At 35.0% G+C, this 8,500-nt stretch overlaps 1 pseudogene; it reads right to left on the reverse strand.

The window, feature by feature from the left end:
- Positions 1–248: 248 nt before the first annotated feature.
- LOC138311924 (uncharacterized) lies at positions 249–3,755 on the reverse strand (annotated as a pseudogene).
- Between the last annotated feature and the right edge of the window lie 4,745 nt (positions 3,756–8,500).

Genomic DNA, 8,500 nt, shown 5'->3' on the forward strand with positions numbered 1-8,500 from the left:
CGGACTACAGATTGCGTTTGATCACGGATCGATTATAACCGGAACAAGGATGCATCATTCAATCGATCAAAAGAGCTTGATTAGAGAGGGATTAGGGTTTACCAGGTATATTAAGGAACAACAAAAAAACTTTTGTGATTTGTGATCAATGTGTTATTATCATTTTTTCACTTTTCTTTACATGGCATTTACACAAAAGTTTTTCTATTAGGAAATACTAAATCAAACATCATCAAATATTTGCTAAGATAGGTGATTAAAATAATGCATGTATTTGATATTCAAAATCATTGAAACAATAGCGACATTTATACACAATATTTGATTCAGAGACAGTCATAAAAAATAATTTACTGAAATAAATTAATCCATTAAATTTGTTGGCTACAGATACAGGTATACAGATGTACATTGTTCCTAGTGTAGGAAGCTAAAGTTTGTTGCTTAGTTTTATTTTTTCAACAAGTACATTATATGTTGACATCTGTATTTATGTATACACACTTAGCTGCTAATAAATTCCAGATTTAACATGCATTACAAATGAAATTCTCTTCCTCCTCATTACACTCTACACACACAGTGTGGTACCACACATCACAAACATCACACATGATCCATGATGTAGAGACCTCTTCATCATCTGGATCTCTCAATGCACACACACCACACACAACATTCTCCTCCTCCTCATCATCACTCCCTTCATGCCTAACTTTCTTTTTCTTACCACATACACTCTTTGAACTTTTTTTATTTCTCTTTTCCTCTCTCTCTCTCTTTCTTCTTTCTATCTCTTCTTTTTATCCTTCTCCTCCTTTTCTTTTTTTTTAACTGATTGAGCATGTTGTCACCAGTGATGACACGCGCATCCAATACCACCCTCCTCTTCTTCTTCTGGTCAGCTTTTGGCAAGGAGGGGGTAAGAAAAATGGATTGTAGAATGGGTGGAAGATTCCTCACCGCCTCTATGGGATGTGGTCTGGTGGAAGATCCACATTGGCTGCATGTTGATGGCTGTTCTGGAATTAAAACAGAGGTGATGATGGAATAATAATGAAAGTCTGAATGACACATATTCCTTAAACTTTCAAAAGTTGTTGCATTGAGTATTGTGACTTACTTTCATGTGGATCAGTAGGGACGTCTTGAATTGAAGCCTGGCTCACAGCATTTTCCTCTACAATAAGATAAAAATGAATATAGTCCGATATGCTCTTTACAGACATATGGATGTACATGTATTTTTGGAATCAGTGTATACACTTCACAAAAGTGGAACCAATTAGTTTATATTATGTAACATTACATGATGTTTACATGATGATTTAGAAATTGTAACAAATAATTCAGTGAAAATGAATGCATTAAATTTTTTCATAAGTTTCATACAACCATGACCTAAATGTGAAATAAGTTTAAGGTCCTAGTATATATATACCTTCATTGTGCTCATCTGATTGTCTTTCAGGGACTGGAGTTTCCGATGCTGGTTCTGTAACAAGGAATTTACCAATCAGAACCCCAAATGATACATAATGCTACTGAGAAAATTAAAAATGTAAATGATCAATTCAAACTGATTTAAAATTTATCAAAACTTGTTACATTAAATCTTTGATTTGCAAGTAAGTTATTAAATTTCACTTACCTTTCTCTTTTCTTTGAAAATCTTCTGGTAGCAGCATTGTCTTGTCAATAACACTCGGATTGCAAGGAATTAAACCAGATTTTCTATATAAAAGAAATGCAATACATGTACATTAAAACTAATTGGTAATTGGTTATTGATGTATTGCATAAATAATATATTAAATTAAGTATTTACATAACGTATAACAAATTCCTCTACTGGAACACATACATGTACACGTAAACTACTGGGGAACAAGGATAACTGTATATACATACCTGAATGCAGCTTTCACAAGGACAGGAGAGCAAGTCTGGTCAATTCCATACGATAACAAAGGTGGTAAGTCTGGTCAATTCCATACGATAACAAAGGTGGTAAACTGGCCTTACTGACCATCATATTGGTGTTTGCTAATGAAAGTGAAGTGGCCAAAGACTTCAATTTTGTCTTTTAATGGTCCGAAAATGCTAACGTCTAGGGGTTTGTAGCTAGTTGTGTGGTATGGGCCGGGAAATGCCCAGCATCTCTATGCTGTTATGGATTAGTAATGATAATAAAAACAGTTATAATGACAAATACCAATGATAAACATAAATAGTCATATTTTTGTGGTTGTATCAGTATACTGTATATGTCTATTAATTGATTACTTTTTTTGTTTTCGTGGTTGCAACTCTAAACTTTATTATGTCTATTAAATGTTGCTTTTTGAGTTTTCGTGTTGCAACTCTAAACTTTATTGTAATCTATTAACATGTGCATGTATGATTTTAAGCAGCCAGGACCATATGTTTTGCTCTTGCCATCTCAATCCCTCTATTGTGATGTGTGAGTCGTGGTTATCCAGCAAAAGTAGAACAGGTCTTTCCCGCCCACAATTTGGGATGAAGATGTTTCCTAAACCAACTTTTTAAACAAGTCGGCATTCATGTATCCTAATAGGACATAAAAACATGGATTTGATTTTCAATTTCTTCTATAAATGTATATAATTTATAATACTACAGAAGGACAATTTATTTTGAAAGACATGTACATTTATTGTAGTGAAATCATTTGTCTAGTGATTGCTATTTTATTTCTTTGGGCAAAGATGTGATCGACTGAGATTAGAAACTGGTATATTTTTTAATTTCTTGCGAATTTAATGTTTTTTTCTTACCAGATTCTGAGACACCAAAAAGCCACGTTCTAGGTACATCCTCTCGATAGGGGCGGGTGGGGAAGGGCCTTCTGGTAGATATGATGAAGGTTAGGTAATACCTTACCATCACCACTGACAACAATTTGTGCGGTCACATGGTCAAAGGTGTGAAGCTGTAAAAAATGACATTTTTTTTATTTAAGAACAAAAATAATTTTTCATCAAAATTACAAGGAGACAGTTTTAATGTTTTCATATTCAAATTATTAATGACTGTTTTCTCTTGAATGCATTTTCCACAGAATTATATTTGAATACAACATACCTGCTGCTGTATTGGCATTGTACACCTCTAATGCCAATGGCCTTCCTCCCTTCGCTGCCCTGTTTCTGGACGAAGCCAGTTTCGTTCACAATTGAATATCTGTTCTGGCCGATCTCTTAAGTTTAATCTGTCTACTGTTTCTTCTGAAGTTAATAAATTATTTTGTTTTAACAATACAAGCATCGTTATTGTTTTTAGAAACTGTGATATTATATAATAAGTATAATAATGCCATAATCAATTTTCAATCTTGGAGATAATGTAAAATTTAATAATTGTACATGAGACTCAAACAAAATATATACTACAATGTAAATTAGTTACCATATATGTTTTAAAAAAGTTGTCCATGACGGTTTTGGTTAGACATTCTGGTCCGCCCTCTGTCTCGTGTCTGGGGTGTTTTTTTTCTCTTAGGTCCTTGTGTCTGGCTATGAAAGACCGGCACCATTTTGTCGGAGGGACCCCTTTTCCATAATAAAATGAGGCATGTGTCGTCCATATTTTTCCTGCGAATTATTTCCATGACATAGGCTTTCAGATGCTGCCTATTTAAAGGAAACCCTCGCAATGCTATGTACTTTAGGTACTCTGCCAAAGCTTCCTCTTCTGGGACAGTAAGCATCCTGTTAGGTCCACATGTAGATCGATTAATATCGACCACTGACATGATCTACTACCGTATGTCTTGGTACACTATATTCCTCAGCTTGCCTGAGATGGGCAAAGATGCTGTTTTTTAACCAGCAGCTATGGCTGAAGAAAGTTGGGTTGGGGTGTACTTCTTTCGTTTGTGCTAAATGAAAATAAAAATATGAATGTAATGAATGAAATTAAATACATTATGGTGCCTGGTACCATTTCAATTTATCTCCCACCTGATTGGTTTAACATCAACTTTTGATACCCCATGTGGTAACAGTTTATTGTTAAAATGTATCTTTATTTCTTATGACTTTACACTAACAGAATTATGGCAAAGCTTTGTTTTATTGCTAATTTTCAATTTCAATCCATAGCCTTGGAATTACAGATAGTGTTAGGTTTGATCCTATGAAATAAGTCTATGATTAAAGTTCATGCCTAAAAAATATATAATTTCAAAACTCAACATTTTGTATACATGCATGTTTGTGCATGTCGTTAACAAAAACAGATTTCTTTATTTTTGTGTTGTGTGTTGTCAGAATTTATTTTTTTAACAAATGTTTATTTATTTTTTTTTATTTCACTTCATATTTACTTATTAATTCATTATCTATTTTGTTTTAAATAAATAAATACTAGAAAGTATTTATTTATTTAATTTTCTATTTATTTTATTTTATTTAATGTATTTATTTATCAATCTTATGCCATCAAAAAATATTATGACATTGTGTAATATTTCACCGTCAATTTTACATAATACATCACCAAAATTGCTTCGTTTTTGGACTTGAGCAAAAGACCATGAGCAAGGTATAAAATCAGAGTTACCCGCCCCCTAGCGCGCGCACGCTTGGATACAGAGATGCGACGGTCAATTTTACAGACGCTGATTTAAACAAAAACAACGATTTGTTTGTGAATGCAATGGACATTACTATGTATTATCACCGCCCCCAAGTAGGCTAAAGGCACACACATGGGATTTTAAGAATAGGAAAAATGCATTCTGGATACTGTTTTAAACAAGGTATTTAAAAAAAAAACCTGATTTTTTGACGGACTAAACTTACCATTTGCAACTTCTTCCTCAGCTGGCTCCCCGACTTCGGGAAATTGCGCGTGTATAACTACCCACAAATACATGTAACTATGATTACGCTATTAGTATTTTTTCAATTAACTAAATTAAACTTCCGTGTTCCTTGTATGGGCTGGGCCAAATAATCATAATCTGCCTGTACCCTTTGGGCCCTTCCCAGCATGACGACCATATATATCGTATTTATCAGAAATCTTCCATCCGGCAAGGGCTGTTATAATTAGAAGTTTAGAAGTTAATTATATAAGCAAGCTTTTCAGATAATCAAATTTCCAGTCCAGGGTATATTTTCACTGTCAGGTCCGGTCCGGTAGCACCGCTAAATCTGGCTGACATAACTGATCATGATCGAGAACAATGTCGATGTTTGCTTTTTGATTGTATGTATATAACCAGAGATTTAAATATAATTGGGATAAGTAACTAGGGCTGTTCTCGCCATATCGCGTACACAGCTAATGTTATCGTAACGGATGAACGGTTACCACAGACCAAGCCGTGCGTCTACGCACTATAGCTGGAGGCGAGTTATCATAGTGTTAGCCCATGAAGCTGTGTACGGCATATTTGACTACAAACCAATAAACATAGAAAAGTATCTCATAATTGCATTAGAGACGCTCATCGCATGCATGTATATATATTTCTGTGTTGTTTTTTTTATGAGAAACTGTAAAATTAAAACCTATGCATTGAAATTTCTGTAAGTAATGATCAAAGCGTTCGTAAATTTTGGTGATTAATGACATATTGTAAAAGCTGTTCTTGATTCATGAGAATGAGAAAATATGACGCATATAAATTTAATGAGTTAAACCCTGTAAATTCAATTCGGCTTTAGTAAAAAGATTGCTTGGTAAAGCCAGATATTTAAATCAATTATATTCAAATCTCTGGTAAAGCGGAATACCGTATTCATTCCAATAAACGCCCCGGGGGCGTGAAATTTTTCAAAGAGGGGGCGTTTAATAGAACACAAAATTTCCGACTCAGAAGTTTCGTCAGGTCACATACCATTTCACACACAGCCATCAATGTTGTAGGGTCATATTTGAAACATTGTTAAACAAACAAACAAAGACATTACATGGCCTCGATGTTAGCATGAACATTTAATGTCATTTGCACTCCGGTAACCTGTTCTTGTGTGTGAATCGTGTCAATTTCTGGCTAGACGTCTGCAGTACTCGGGTAATTAGGTCATGTCAAACGTGTTCTCTCACCACTTGCATTACGTCACAAAAATTGTGAAATAAAATCTAGCATTAGTCAGTTTAATTCCAAACACATCCCTACCTTGTAATCAGCATGTCGGGAGCTAATTTTAAGCGAAATTATGACGTTGCCTTTAAACTAAAGGTAGTCGGTTTCGCGGAGGAGAAAGGTAAACATGCTGCCGCGAAGGTGTTTCACGTTGACAGGAAACGAGTGCGGGACTGGTGCCAAAAAAAGATAATTTAAAAACTCTGACTAAAAGATCTAAGCGTTGCAAGGGGAGGTGGAAGGCATGTTCATTATGAAGATATAGACAAAAACTTAATGAAATGGCTAACCGACCGAAGAGAGGCAGGTATCCGGGTCACCGGGAAAGCGCTACGGTTTGAGGCCCTACGAATGCACAAAGCAAACGGGAGTCAGTCCTTCAAAGCTTCATATGGATGGTTCGCAAAATTAAAAAAAAAAAAGACATAATATTTCATTTAGGAGATCAAACACACGTCGCCCAACATGCCGTGTCTTTAATTGATAACCGTATTGACAGTTTTTTGAAATTTGTAATCAGGATGCGGCGGCTTCGAGAGTATCCCGACATGCATATCGCAAACATGGATAGCGAAAGTGACAGTGAAGACTCCTATGGCAGTCCCGGACGTTAGTGTATATATATACTGTACAGTATATTGATGCCGATTTAAATGTAAAAATATATAAATAAATTGTGTTATTCATATGGAACTGGTTCTACTGTGGATTAAACTTTGGATAACCTTATAATGTGTGTGACGCCACCGTAAGGTAAGTTTTTTGCGACTTGAATAGGAAAAATCGTTGAAAAAACATGGGGGGGGGCGGCGATATTAGAGAGGGGGCGTTTATTGGAATGAATACGGTATTTACATTTCACTTAAAATTCGACCTTTATTACAATACGGGTTCTATGCATTATAAAATAAAGCTGTTTGGGAAAATCAAGATTAAGACAAAAATTATCCTTGTTAACAAACTTACTGTATAGCCTTCGAGACACAGTAAATGGACCCCTGTTGAGTGTAAGTGAGGCGATGACCTGGGGCGCTGGCCAGGTGTTCTGGCCGACGGTTCACCTGATGACACTATGACACCTGTGATTATAGCAGTTGCAAATCACTTTCCATTATTTAGGTATCAAATTATGTTATCTATCACAGCTCAATCGGCACTGTATCTCTTCGCCATGATATATTGGGTACATTAGATAACTAGTAACACTTGTACTTGACATTTAAAAGTTTCCATATGTACAAACTCAATCAATAAACAATATTAATATTTGAAAACTAAATGGAAATCAGCCAATTATTGAAATCAGAGTTTGTGGTTTTAATTGTGCTATCTTTCCCGACCCTATCGGAACGTTAACAGTATCGTCGCCATTATAAATTTAGGATAGCTGACTAGCTTCGATGATTTGTGTACAGTTTTTAACACCGAAATTCAAAGGTTTAATATGTTTAAATTCAATCAATCTAATATTCTATCATGTAAAATTTACCAAGCAACAAATATTTGAAAACTAAATGGAAATCGGTCAATTATTGAAATCATAGTACGTGGGTTTTATTATACTAATTTATTATTTCACGGAGCGATCAGTTGTACCGATCGAGCAAGTAACCATGCCGGGATGAGGAAATTCACAGTTAACATTACGTTTATTTAGTGTTACACCTCTACAATTATGAAAATGTGATGAATTAATCAAATAAATAATATTTCCAATAAAGAGCAAACTTTAAGCTATTTGGGTTTTTTTCTGTTCATCTCCTGAATTATACTTAGATCGCATCATCGGACGAAGCGTAGTTTCAATATGGCGTTGTTAGACTGTACTCGGCTGTAATTTAGACACGCGATGCACTCTGGGATAGCTTCAGCTGCGGGCGTCGTTATGTAAGGCTATGAGGTACCTTCTTATCCTTACTATTTAAATCTCTGATATAACATGGGAAAAGTGACATTATATTGTGATTGTTACTGTAGTTGCTAATATTCATGGGGTTTTTCATTTCGCCCTCTTCTGTGTGTAAATCATTTTAGTCCAAGCTACAGAAAAAAAAAATGTCTGACTAGATTACAATTGAAACTATCGATAGCTGAATTGGCATTCTATCAGCGATTGTTATCGGCTTATTGAATTTGCCATCGATTGATCTATTTGAGAGGCATACAATCACAATATATCGATAGTGTGAAGTATTGTTACAACACCCCTCAACACGCTGATCATACTTGTAAAGTGAAAGCGGATGGATAAAGTGTGTTTCGGGTGGATAAAATGCTAAAATAGATAAAAACAAACATGGTCAGATTGACAAGGATATATCAACCCTCGTGAAATGATATTGGTGTATACATGTATTTATATAAACACTCGGCACAAGCCTA

Source organism: Argopecten irradians, unplaced genomic scaffold (assembly GCF_041381155.1).
Source record: "Argopecten irradians isolate NY unplaced genomic scaffold, Ai_NY scaffold_0157, whole genome shotgun sequence".
Lineage (NCBI taxonomy): Eukaryota > Metazoa > Mollusca > Bivalvia > Pectinida > Pectinidae > Argopecten > Argopecten irradians.